Below are 14,836 nucleotides of genomic sequence, written 5' to 3'. Positions count from 1 at the left end.
TATCTAGGGGAAATAGCAACATTTCATTAGATCAAACTCATGAAAGCACTGTCAGAAAACCATGCTCTGTTGTAAATAAGGTCCTGTCTTCTATTTTAGCATTAAGTAACAAGTTCGATTGCAGACTTTTGAGGATGATATTTTGTTTCATATTTTGGGGATACTGCATTTATTTCATTTTTTCGTTTTCTGCAAGACTGGTGGCAATTTATGATATAAGAGAGGAAATTTGTTCAAGTTATGTCAGGTGAGGTTTAGATTGGATATTAGGAAACATTTTTTCACTGAAAGGGTTATTAAACATTGTAATAGGCTGCCCAGGGAGGTGGTAGATTCACCATCCCTGGAGATCTTTAAAAAAAGGGTAGATGTGGTACTCGGGGACATGGTTTAGAAGTGGTTTTGTCAGGTTAGGTTAATGGTTGGACTTGATGATCTTAAAGGTCCCTTCCAACCTCAACAATTCCATGATTCTATGATTCTAAGAGTGAGCAAAAATAGAAATTTTGCCTGTACCTTGGCTGCTTATGTGTGTATGACAGAAGTGGAAATATATGGAAAAATGTGAGAAAAATATATTGTTAGTACCACAAAGTGAATCTTGACTAAAGATAAAATTGAAAACAAAAGATCGGTGAAAGAGATCAAAGTGAAAAAGAACCCAAAAAGTACAGACAGACGAATCTAATATTAGATTTATTACCACAAAGAAGACAGTCAATTCCCTTGCATGACAGAATGAAAACAAGAAAGGGGCATCATTGTCACAGCAACAGTCCCTTCAAAGATATTAAAATAAGCCAGGAATGCTCTCTAGTATTTCTAGCATGAAATGTCTAAGAAAGAAACAAAGGGATATTCTACCTCCTTTTGCAGATAAGAAGATCTGTTAACATATAATTTGGAGGTTTTCACTAATTTTGTAATGGATTATACCCATGGAGTCACTGAGAAGGTAAAGGTGAAGGTAACAGTTAAAAGTAAAAAGGGGAACCAACGTACGGTTCACAAAGATCTATATCCCTCTCTTGCTCAAGCAGTAAGTACACATTCTTAAAATCTAAGGCTCCTAAGCTTTACACCATTCTTAATATTATACCTCATGTCGCACCCATATTTCCTGAAAACCATTATCAGTGAATTACCAGCTTTTTTTTTGTAGCCCACACATGAAATATTTGGATAAACTTATAAAGCAACACAGGCATTGGACCCATTCCAAGGACCTTTCACCAAAACTAGCTTTCTTAACTCCCTCTCTCAATCACTGCTATGATCAGTTTTAGGGGTATAAACATAGTTTTGAAAATTTAACTGTGCCTGTTTAATATATATAGTCCAAATGCCCAGAAGGGCAAAAGGACCTAAAGAGCAGGTATTATGAAATAGAAACTAGCCCTAGACAGATAGTCAAAAAAGCTTGAGAGAAGATTTTTCCAAAACATACAGCACATTTCTTAGGTGTTTCATAACCTCTCAGAAATCTCTCTCTCTCTCTCAATATATGTACATAAAATATAGGCATAATTTTAAAACTGAAAGCTCAAATTTATTTTATTTTTATAAATAATTCTCTTTCCATAATCCTTCAAAGTACAGAATGACAACTGCAAAATTAATTTCTCTTGCCACCAGCTGGCCTGTCAGTAGTGTGTGTACATCATCAAACCAACATGGCTCTTAAGATGGATTAATATAGTATATCATCAAAATTATATTGCTTAGAAGATGTATTTCTCAACTGTAAGACAAACTGGCAATAAAGAATATATTCAGATATTTAATTTTTTCTGGATATTTCAGTTATCTGAGGTATTTAAGTGGTTGTAGTTGAGAATACTACTAGATCTCTGCAAAAGTGCACTAGTATTGTTCAATATATTACTATTATTTTTTCAATGTATTTTTGCCATTATTAATTTTTTTTTTCCATTCTGCACTTCAAGAGTGTTTAGAGATATGTTGAATCAATTGGATCATATTCTTTCTCATATATGATAAATGTGACTTGGAGTTAAAGGTGTCAAACATTAACTATGTTCCCAGTGCAAACCTTTGTTCAGTCAACAATTTGTGAAGTTTCACATCGTACTACGTTAATACAAGACATTACTTTTAGTAATAGTGACATCTGTCAAAGTGAATCCACCACAATATGTATTATTGATTAGGGTTTAGTGAATAATTTGCAACAATGAATTTATTCAACAAATATAGCCTATTGTCTGCATGTGGAATAGGTTCCAACAAAGAAATAAACCAGAAAACCAGAATATCCTTGAATATGTTTAGAAATATTCAAATGATCTATTTTCAGGCTTTGTTTTTTTATTTTGTTTGGATTGTAGGGTTCTCTGCAGCTTGCATGTTCATGGACCATTTGTTATAAGCATCTAAACCACTAACTGGTTATTTATTTCTAAAGCATCAGCTGTATCAACCTTTTTTTTTTTTTTCCCTTAGATGAACACAGAAAGAATTTTCTAGGACTGGTAAAGCTTTTGCAACTATTTGTCTAAAACACTGGCTTTGCAAATATTCACTTGCATCTTTGAAATATACTTTCGCCAGTAAAACTCAATCCTTCAAACATTCCTGCAGAAAGATCACCAAAGGGTTGCACGTATTGTCAACGCAAATTCAGTCAAATGTTGGTTGAAAATCTTGCACTGTATTTGCTCAGCTGTGTTAAAAGAACGACTTATTCAAGTTGTTTCCAGGCATCTCCTAAGAAAACCTAAGATTGGAGAAGTGTTTTTATCTTTGAAGATAGAAAAGAGTATATTTGTGATTTAACACAAATATTTATAAATATATGATTCAGTTACTTCTTTTAGAGCCAAAACTTGTCACGGATCTCTGATGTAAACTTTTAAAAATATTATTTGCTTGGTAGCCCTAAGAATAATTTCATGACAGACAAAGCATTATCTGGAATATTCTGAAGCTCTCTTTTTTTTTTTTTAGTGGAAACGAAAAAATATCTAACCTTCTAATATTTGTTGTCTAGTTTGCTAATTGCCAGTACATTCTTCTTAGTGGTCTTGTATTGCTACACTGCACTTCTGCATGTCCCATTCTTTGGCTCAGGCACTGTGTATAATATCTCAGCACCACTAAAGCAATGATGAGACCACGGTGAAACTACAATAACTTACAGCAAACACCTCATCCTGCATATTCATTGAGTGACTTTACAATGAACATTAGTGTGATGAAATTAGGTAGAAACCAGTAGTCCAGCAAACTCCATTGCTTTCCACAAAGTGAAAATTTTAACTTACATGTACCATAATTTTAATTCATAAGTACCATAACCCATTTGACATCTAATGATGAGAGGAAAGGCAGAAACCTTAGCATTACAGTTAAGCTGACATCAAAACTTCTAATTCAAGTCATATAGGTTGTGATAATTTTATTCTAAAATGGTAAGAAAACTAAAGTTCTCCCTTTGTACAAGGCAGTTTTTCTTTTATTGTTCCACTTGTCTAAAATGTGAAATATTCTGAGTTAGATACAGGTAATACATAAATACAGAAATGGAAATACAGACTGGTTTTATACTCCCAGAGTTTTTTGGGTTTTTTTTTTTTTTTGAGAAAAATATTTAGTGAAAGTGAGATAAGAGCATTCATGGGAGACTTGCACCTCCCCAAAGTAGCACGGCTTACTTCTTTAGTTATATCAATGATTTTGAGGAATATTTATTCCATTGGTAAAAACTTTTTACCATTTTCCATTTTTTCTAACAGTGAAAAAAAAGAGAAAATAACACCAATTTAGTTTATAAAAGCTATGTTTTTAAAGAGTGAAATATTAAAATAGCATTTCTTTTTAACTTTTTAGTATAACTTCATAAGATGCAAATATTCTACTATGATAATGTGTATCTGCAGTATGTGCTATAGAAATGTTTAGGGATTCCTACTTTAGCTACTTTGTGCCACATTATTCAAAAGTTGATTCTCTTGAATGTTAATAAGGAGAGGTATGTGACAAAGTTGCTATTTTTGCCTTCTTAAGCACGTGAATGTAGTTAGTATTGAAGCAGTAAACTCACATTGTTTATCTAAAGTCTGAAAGATTCATAGGACATGCTAACAAAGGCTGAATAGTGAAATATGACGGGAAAATTCTCAGGAATTTCATAACCTGCAGGAACTTAAAGAGTTGGATAAATATTTATAAAGTACAAAGTTGAAAACTGCAGTCACTGGAATTCAGCAGAAGTTTCCTGTCACTGTTTTTCATGATAAGCCTTTATATATTCAGAGCGCTTCTCACACCTGAAATCTAAACAATAAAAGATCTTTTCTTCCTTCTACAAAGGATTTTTTCTCACCACCTTAAAGGAAGAACCAGCAGTTAAAATATTTCAGAATATCAATTTTACCTTATCTATCTATCAACTTTCATATCTATCAACTTCGAGTTAATCCTTTGTACTGAATGTGTTTCTATTATTACATGGCAAAAATGTTTTCATGTTCAAGGTGACATATGGAGAACATAAGAAGGGACTCATGATTTATTCGAAGTGAAAACCATGTTTGAAAATAATTCTAAGAAATGTAATTGTTCTGAATGTAATATTTTGGATCTACATGTATAAGCCTCAGTGATTTCTGGATTAAACCTTAACATACAAGATTCTGGATTAAACCTTAACCTACAATAAAATGGACTTCTTTTTTTTTTTTTTTATTCCCAAAAATTCTATCTGGGAACTGAATCCAGGCTGAGGCCGTTCCTTTTAATACTTACCAATGTAAGTATTCTATCACAATATCATGCAAAGAAGGGCAATGAAGCTGGTGAAGAGTCTTGAGAATAAGTCTTATAAGGAGTGTCTGAGGGACTTGTTGTTTAGTCTGAATAAAAGAAGGCTGAGGGGAGACCTTATTGCCCTCTACAACTACCTGAAAGGAGGTTGTAGAGAGGTGGGTGTTGGTCTCTTCTCACAAGTTACAACCGGTAGGACAAGAGGAAGTGGCATCAAGTTGCACCAGGGGAGGTTTAGATTAGACGTTAGGAAAAACTTCTACACTGCAAGGGTTATCAAAGACTGGAACAGGTTTCCCAGGGAAGTGGTTGAATCACCATCTTTGGATGTATTTAAAAGCTGTCTAGATATGGTGCTCAGGGACACGGTTTAAAAGTGGGGCTGGTAGAGTTAAGTAATGACTGGACTTGATGATCTTAAAGGCCTTTTCCAGTCATAACAATTCTATAATTCTATGATTCTGATTCTATGACTTAAAGAAACTGGCGTTTTGGACTTTCTGTGTATTTCTGTGACCACTCTAATCAAAACATTCTGTACATGGATACAAAAAAAATAGTATAGAAAACTAGGGAATTTTATTTTTGCTGCATTTATTCTGTGGGAATAAAGGTGATAAATGAGGAAAAAATTCATCCTCCAATCTGAGTTGATACCAGAAACAGGTATGGTTGACAGACAGTTAATATTCAAGCTTCAGTTCCTTCAAGCTCAAGAATGGAGCACCCGAACATGCAGGAAGTCAGCCAACAGTGCCAGGACGCCTGCATGGATGAACAAGGAGTTCCTAGCCAAACTCAAATATAGAAAGGTTACCAGCTGAAGGTGGAACAGTTAACAGAAGGGTCAGATAACCTGGGAGTAATACAGAGACACTGTCTGAACACCCAGGGACAAAGCTAGGAAAGCTAAAGCCCAACTTGAATTGGGTTTGGCAAGGGATGCCAAAGGCACAAAGAAGGGCTTCTAGAAATACAAAGGTGACAAGAGGAAGACTAGGAAAAATGTGGCCTGCTGCTGAATGGAGCAGGAGCACTGATGACACAGGACATGGAAAAAACTGAGGTACTGAATGCTGCCTTTGCCTCAAACTTTACTAGCAAGACCCACCTTCAGGAATCCCAGGCCATGGAGACCAAGGGAAAGTCTGAAGCAAGGAATCATTAACTGTTAGTTGAAAAGGATCAGGTTATAGAACACTTTAAACACTGAACATACATAAGTCCATGGGCCCCAATGGGATACACCCACAAGTGCCAAGGGAGCTGATTGTTGTCATTGTGAGGTCACTCTCTATTATCTTTGAATGGTCATGATTACTAGGAGAGGTTTCTGGCCATTGGAAGAAAGCAAATAACACTCCTATCTTCAAGAAGGGCAAGGAGGACCCACGGAATTACAGGCCAGTCAAGCTCCCTACAATCACTGGGGAGGTGATAGAGCAGCTAATGCTGGAAAACATTTGCAGGCACATGAAGGACAGAAAGTCATCAGTAGTCAGCATGGCTGCTCCAAGGCTAAGTCATGCTTGGCCAACCTGACAACCTTCTACAATGAAATGACTGGCTTGGTAGATGAGGGAAGACCAGGGGATATTGTTCACTTGGACTTCAATAATGCTCTCAACACTGTCTCCCATAAGATTCTCACAGAGAAGTGGATGAGGTCCAGAAAAGGGGCACTTACACAGTTAAAGGACTGGAGCATTTTGCATATGAGGAAAAGTTGAGAGAGTTGGGACTCTAGAGAAGAGAAGACTCAGAGTGGGAATCTCAAAAACACGTGCCGATATTTGACAGGAGGGTTTAAAGATGATGGAGCCAGGTTCTTTTCAGTGGTGTCCAATGATGGGACAACAGACAATGGACACAAACTGAAAGACAGGAGGTTCCCTCTGAACATCAGGAAACACTTTTTCACCGTCAAGGTGACTGACCACTAGTACAGGTTGCTCAGAGGGTTTGTGGTGTCTCCCTCCTTGGAGATATTTAAAAGCTGTCTGCATATGATGGAGATCCAGGAGAGCAAGAGGCTCCAGGTGGCCTGGCTTGAGCCACAGGGGTGGACTAGATGACCCTCAGAGGTCCCTCAGAAGTCCCTTCCGACCTCAGCCATTCTGTGATTCTGTGATATCTCAGAGTGTCCAGAAACTTTGTAGAGCACACCTGTAGTGCATATCTGTTCATAACATTTCTCTTCACAACATATTGATATTAAAGCATATTCATGATCAGTAAAGTACCAATTAAGTCCTTGATGCTACTGAAGATGGCCCACGCCTTGATAACTTATGATGTACAAGAAAATAAAAAAAATACAAAGACAAGACCCCCTTAAAGAGATCCAATGGTACTGACAGAATGATTAAACTATAGCTTAAATATTTCTATTCATTCTAGCTTAGTGTTTTGAATTTTATAGGAGAAAAATCTGTATTGTACCATTTCAGTATAATGTAAAATACTAGCTGCTAGTTCCTCATCTGTATTAGAAATCTGCATAGTACAGAAAAGAAGTGAAGACAAAGACATTTTTCAGAAATCTTGATGATCCCTTGATAATATTAGGGCCATTACAGCCTCTGGCGAAGTTTACCACAGCCCCAAGGATACTCTAAAATCTGCTGGTTTGTAAACGCCTCTGGGAGCCATTATGCTAAAGTGCAGAACAGTCAAGCCATGCCCTTGGCACTTGACATGCATGAGGGAAGATGAGAAGGGTAAGATGAAACCAAAGATCAAACAGATAACACAAGCATCAAATAAGAAATTTTTCATCTGTATCAGAAGGGAGCATTCTGAGAGAAATTTAGCAGGTCTGCCAGACAACTAGTTGGAGAAAGGAAATAATTAAGGAAGAACACAATATCAGTAAGAAACTAAATTTGTTAGTCTTTACCGCATATTGTGTTTAAGGAGTTGCTTACTCTGGACTTCTTTTCTAGTAATAAAGAAGAAAGACTATCTAAGAATTAAAATTAAAGGTGTTGATAGAAGTTGATAAATGTATCATCAAACCTTGGTAACATTTTGTTGGTTTGGGTATATTTTTTTTCATTTAGTTTCTGCAAAAGCTGAGGGAAGAGGTTGTTCAGCTGCTAAAAATATTCAATTTCATATTAAAATCAGCTAATATCCTAAAGGAGTGAAGTAAGTGTTGTAATTCCATTTTGAAATGCTGTTAAGGATGATCCAGGCAGCTACAGATCATTAAACCCTACTTATACACCTGGTGAAATTGTTTGAAATTATCTTTGTTAAAAGTCATATTATAAGAAAATGTGGAAAGTCATTATACTGATATCTATTCTCCTCTCCCTCACAAGAGGAAAATCATGCTTCAATAATCTGTTACCACTCTTTGAATGCCAGTAAGCCGCTTTTCTAGGATTGACTCTGTTGAATAACATTACTCTGGTGCTTAGAGTTTTCACAGTCTGACAATCATGCTTTTGTAAAGAGAAAAATAAAATAAAATAAAAGCAAAATTAAGAGACTGAAGGAAAATGAAAGACAAGGAGGGCACGAGGAAATACTGTTTTATCGAGTACCTCTGCAGTTAAACCTTTCACACAGGATATGGCAGACTAAGGCTGCAAGAGGGATTAGCATATGCAATTTGCAATTCCTGTGAAAATGCCCTAACTACTAAAGCAAGAAAAGGTTTTCTGTTAATTTTTGTCTCAGCAAGCAGCTTTGTGTTTTACACAAAGCTGAACTTTCACAGGAAGGTTTGAGGAAGGCTCACTTCAGAAAACCTGATTCCTCTTGGAAGAAGGCTTCTTTGGCTTAAACTGCAGGCAGAGTGATATGAAACCGGGTTGTTTGGGAAATAATAAACATAGACATCAAAAATACAGACATCTGATGCTAAAGTAATGCAGGTATCCCACAACACATTGGATAAAAGTGGCTATTGCCACTAACATTACTCCTTATGAAAATTCAGCATTCTTCTCACTGCTCTAGGCCTCAGAATATCCATCCAAAATGACAGACTGATTCTTTTAGGAAGGTAAAAATGCTACATTTATCTAAATGTATCTTTTCCAGATCTACTTGTGAGACTGTGATAAAGCCCCATGTGATTCCTTCTAGAAAAACATGAATTTATTCTCCTGCTACAATAAATGCAATGGAAAGCGAGATGTTAGTTGTTAATTTCTGCTGTTGTCCAATTATAAATATCTATCCTTTTGACATCACTATTACTACATTTTTAATTTAAATTAAAATATTTTTTATTAAATAATTTTTATAATGATAATTCTCTATTCTTTTGACATCTATTTGTCATCTGCTCCCTGTACTCAGAAGCCACAGATTACTCTATAATCTGCCTCTGGCCAAAGCTCCTATTTTCATAAAAGGTGGTGGTGGCTGTCTTTATTGGCCAGATTAAACTAGGCACATTTAGCATGTATTACTTACAAGCTACTACTTTGATTATTTTTTTTTTTTTAAATTTGATCAGTTATGCTAAACATATTGCAAAAAAAAATAAATATTGTTTTCTTAAACAGAAAGCAGGAGGCAGAAATAACATTCACTGTTGTTACCACCACATTAATTTCTCATTTTACCTGCATTAATATAAGTAAAGACTAGAAGAAATATATTCCATGGGGAGAACCATCTTCAATGTGCCTTTTAGTCTATTTCTTCTAATCTATATTTACCTAACATCTGTTAGTGATATTGGCTATTACATTAGAGTGTAATTCTCATTGACAAGACAAATCAATTTGATAAATTTATTTAATATTTATTATATTATCAAACTTTTATTATTATCGTCATTTAACCCAGAACTGTACTGCTAACCAATATCAGTTCTATCAAACAGTTCAAACCTTCTGCTTAACAAAAATATCATGGTTTTAGTTTTCTTTTTAATCAGCAAAAACTGATATCAGCACTCATCTTGAAAGATTAAATACCACCAAACACACCATTTTTCTGCCTGTTTCTACACATTAACTAACAGTTCTGGGACCTAAAGGTTAACTTTTTTTCAAGGGGTAAGTAACCATCCTTCATTTTGATCTTCTCCTTTTGTCCAGCCAGTTCACCTTATCTAATGCAAATATCGATCTAGCACTATCGCTCAGTAACAAATTTAAAGTTTTGGGGCAAAATCTTCTTTACTTTTGACTGGGTCATTTATTTTCTGAAAAAGTATCTACAAAAGATACAGCACACACAGCAGCTGAAAGGAAAGGAGAGAACTGAAAACTTTTAATGGGAATCCAAACCTTCTATTGAGAGGTTGGACAGGTCATCTCCCTTAACAAGACAGATAGGAAGTATTCATTTCTTTTAAACTGACATTGGCAAGGACAAAATGTGAAATAGTTTTATTAAAAGAAAGGACTTGAACTCCCACAAAGGGAGTCATTAAAAAACAAGACTGTGATACAAGTATAATAGTTAAATACAGTGCAATTGGAATTATAATTCATAGCAGAAGTCCATTGACTATAGTCAGATATATGATGTCATTTCCTATAATTAAATTGCAATACTCTTCTGGTAAACATTATGCTTATAGTCCCTTGCCCAATTGTGCCTGACTGCTCCAATGGTATTTGTAAGAAACATCTTGAAAAATCTGAAAGAGGCTTTGGATCTTACAGCTTAAATAACAGACATTTTTAATCCATCTAAAGGTTTCAAAAAAATTACTCGAAGTTTCTGTAATGGTTGGCAGCCTCACAAGTTGTGTGATATTTCTTAATCTATTTCACAGGTTTTTAGTGGAATCTCTTTAGAAAAGAATCAGAGAAGATCTAGGAATACTGTCCGTTTGTTCCAAAGGATCTCAAGCATTTCACAAAGTTGCAGCTTTTCCACCATTCCTGTATAAACATGCAAAGATTCTGATGCAAATAGTGATATAACTTTGGGCTTTAGTTTAGGAGATAATGTAGTTCCATATCCTTCATCAGATCCAAGTGTCCCTTGGTTTTACAGGTATATTACCAAAAACAGCAACTAGATTAACGACAATGTATTAACATTCCTTCCAGATAATAATCAGATGACTTTTCATTGCCTATTCTCTAAAATTTCACTGAAGCAATTTCTTGTTCTGTTTCTTTCAACTGTCTGTCTTGAATCCTGGGTAGCATTGTTATCCAACAGAACTGTCTTTAGGAAAGAACTGTTCCTTTGAGTACTTCAATAAGTTCAACCTACAGTCACTCAAATGCCACTCAGAAATGACAAATGCTGACAAACGTATGTGAACTCACAGACCACAGTGATCCTCAATTATTATATTGCCAATTGTCTTTATGACATTCACACAGGTTTCCTTCTAATTTTTGGGAAAAATATGTTGTCAGCCACCATGAGGGGACAATGGAACATGAAGCAGAGTGCATATAATGGAATACATAACAGAAGTTCAGGTAGACAGAAAACTCCTCAAGGACAAAAGACCACATTTTTTCTTTAAAATTCACTCAAATGTTGATGGACTATTTCAAAGTCCAAATTTAAGCTAAAAAAATAAACCAGTGACTGACATGGCAACTGCAAACTCTAAAATGATCATCTTCCATAAAACTGACCCACTATGTTAGTATTTCTCTGTTTTTTCCTATCATTGAAGATAAGATTTTACCAGTGAATTGCCTGGGAAGCTACCCTAAAAGAATGTGGATATCAGAATAAAATACATTTATATTTCTCTCACAGTTTTCTTTCCTTCCCACATAGCCGCTAATACCACGGAAATTATTCAGAGAAAGGACTCAGGCAGGCAGTAGAGGTTTCTAGTTTGAGAAGCCTTGTATTCATGTTGAAGTGAGCTTCAAAGGATCTAAAGTAGAAAACTTGCAGAATAGCTCCAAAGCCATAGTAAAACATTTTAATACATTCATATTGCAGACGAACAAGTTAGCTGTTTAACTCATTTTATGTGCTCAGTGCACTGAAACTGACCATGTGCCTACTATTACTTACAACTCTGGTGTCCCCATCCACTAAAGAGCATAGTAAAACTAAAATGAAACAGAAAGGCAGGGGAATGATCAAAGCTAGAAGTACTTCTGTAGAAGGGGATATTAGATTAGGAATCTTTAGCTTAAAGAAAAAAATCTCTAAAGGGATATGTTTTTGATGTATAAAATTATAAAAGCCATGAATAAGGAGGCTAGGGAGCAATTAGGCACTATTTCTGTAAAACAAGAACAAGGGGCACTAAATGAAATTATAATCCAGAAAATTTTCAACAAACAAAGGGAAGTGCTTTTTCACACAGTGCATAATTAAATTGTAGAACTCATTGCCACAGGATGTTGTGAAGGCAAAAGATATAAATGGATTAAAAAAGTGATTAGAAATATAAAAGGAGGTCCATCAAAGACAAAAAATTAAATAAATATATATAGATATACTCTGTATGACTCAGAAAATACTTCCACACTGCAGTGCCAGAAGCTATCATTCTGTATTTGCCCTGTTCATATATTCCACTTTTCCCAGGCATCTGCTACTGACATCTGTCAAGGAGAGGGGGAAGAAGTAATCACTTCTTCCTGAAGGGTAGGTTTTCTGGACATGTCTGCCAGGAAACACTTGGGTGGAGAAAGCAGCAAGTGCCAGGTCATCGCTGATGTAAGACATGCTTTCTTACCCCTCTGGCGGTCCATACCAGAGGATCCATCAGGTCTCTGTCAGGTGCAGGAATTTGGCATACAGTGTCAGCCTCGTGCAGTATGGCTGTTCTGCTACAGCTACAGCAGAACAAGCTAAGCAGATATTACCTGACCAGACATTTTGGCCAGAGTTTCTTACCAGCACTGACTGCACTCAGGGCAGTTGCAGTCACAATGTTAATATGACTGAACAGTACAAACCTTATTCATTATGTCTGAATGATCAGCAGCCTCTGAGGATAACAAAATGTTTATCTAAACACACAGAACTTTTCTGAAAGCTATTTCAATAACAATGAAGTGCAGGACTTAAACAAATATTTAACCACGTCAGTTCTTTGAGGACCTCTTGTTTGAACCAAAATTCATTGTAGGCCATTGGAGTCTTTCAGTCACCTTCAGCAGACTTTGAGTCAACCCAGTAGCACTGATGAGCATTATTACAACTTAAACAGTCACTTCATAAACAGTTAGAGCTGCTTTTGTCATTTGAAAGAAATGTATTCTTTACAGGTTAGCCCTCAGTACCAGCACACATCCTGTCTGAGTTTATTTGTGTTTTAAGATGCACCATAAAATCTAGACTAAAGGCTAATTAAACTTTTTTTTTTTTTCTAATAAGACAGAGCAAAGTTATGTTTGTTCCTAAAAATACCCCTTCTGCACTTTATATTACCCAAGGATTTGACTGAAACAAGCTGACATATCGACAAAACTTAAAACTATTTCAGTAATTTCTTACAATGGACTTGGGAATTTTTATCCTGTTGTCCTCACAGGCTTGAGAGTAGACACATGCAGATCTCTCACGTGAGTGCTTTCTCCTACCTAGCCCTTTGTTACTCCAAGTATCCCTTAGAACTCCTGGCTCCCTCTGTAGAAGTAATTGTATAACTGTCCTTGCAAGGTGTGGCAGTGGGGCAAGGCCATCACATGATTACCGGTTAAAGACAGAGCTACCCCTTTAGCAGGTGTCTATTGGTTCACACAAAATTCTCCCGATTTTAAAGCCGATGACTTGTGTATCAAAGAATTTCCTAAAAAATCTTGTCTTCAACATTATCTACTAGTTGGCCTCTGTCTTTGTTACTGGGCTCTCAAATTAACAAAACAGATGTTACAAAAAACACCAGAAGAGACAATCATAATTTATGTTCTATGAACTTTAACTAAAAACCACAGAAAAGAGGTTAGATACTCATTAATTTAATCTACTGAAATGCAAGGAAGAATGTTGTATAGCTATAGCAGCTGAGAAGTGTCTGAAACAGGGGTGACCAATTTCAGCTTGTAAGGTTAAGTTGTTATCAAAGATATCAGTTAAAGAAAAAGATCTGAAATTATTCAGAATTATGATTATTCCTGCTCATTGATTTTGTGTGAACCTGTGTTACTGAGTAAGTATCATTACATAAATTTAGCAATCGAAAGCAAAACCATGAATTAGACTACTCTTGAAGAATGCAGATCAGGTTCATCTCTCCTCAGCTGATAGCTTTGTGCAGATTCATTTGACATTTGCTCTCTTCCTCATAAGACATTTTTATCTCTGTTAAATAGGGATCTGTTTGAAATACAGTGAGTAGATTTGTGGGTAAGAGCTGGACTTTGACAAAGACAACATTTGTATTCTGTACCTTCCAATTTCTCTAGTCTATTCCTGCAGAAGCTTCAGGACAAGTAAGCTATACAGAATAAACTTAAAAGGATCCTACAACATAAGAGGTCTGGAAAAGTGCCAATATATATATATATGTTGTCTAAATATTATTTTTGTCTGAACTAGGGCTGCAAATCAGTGAACTTCTTGAACATTGCCAAACAACGGATAAGGTTTTTAAAAAATATGGTCTGAAATGTATCTGTACTTTTATGTATAGGAATTTATGTCTGATCTAAGCACAACAGAGCTTAGATCTTCCAAAATATTTCACCTCAGGGCCAGAAAAGAAAGCTTCATTCCATCTTATTTGTGAATATAGACAAAGCACATGGTTCCAGTGTATGCATCTGCAATTAATAATATGTCATGTGACTAATTTTCATCTCTTAAAGAAATTTATGCAATAATAATTCTGCAATACAAAAGGCAAAGCCTAAAAGCCAATATGTTAATGTTGAGTGGAGATATGAATTTGCAATGGCCTTTGCAACTGCGCAAGCTCAGGGCAGCTGTATCAGTCACCGTGCACAGGCCATATATCAGAACAATGACCAACTTAACTAGTAGGGATCAAGGCCCATGACTTTATCATGTATTTGACAGAAAGGCATCGTGGAGAAAGGGGAGACAAGTTTCCTATGAAGGCAGCAGTTCCCGTGGCTGAAGAAATCTGCTGTTGTATTTTGTAGGAACCAAAAGTAGGTTTAGAGATTACTTCAAAAAC

The sequence above is a fragment of the Charadrius vociferus genome, unplaced genomic scaffold (assembly GCF_000708025.1).
Source record: "Charadrius vociferus isolate BGI_N301 unplaced genomic scaffold, ASM70802v2 scaffold65, whole genome shotgun sequence".
Taxonomy (NCBI): domain Eukaryota; kingdom Metazoa; phylum Chordata; class Aves; order Charadriiformes; family Charadriidae; genus Charadrius; species Charadrius vociferus.
This window is presented reverse-complemented; position numbering follows the sequence as displayed.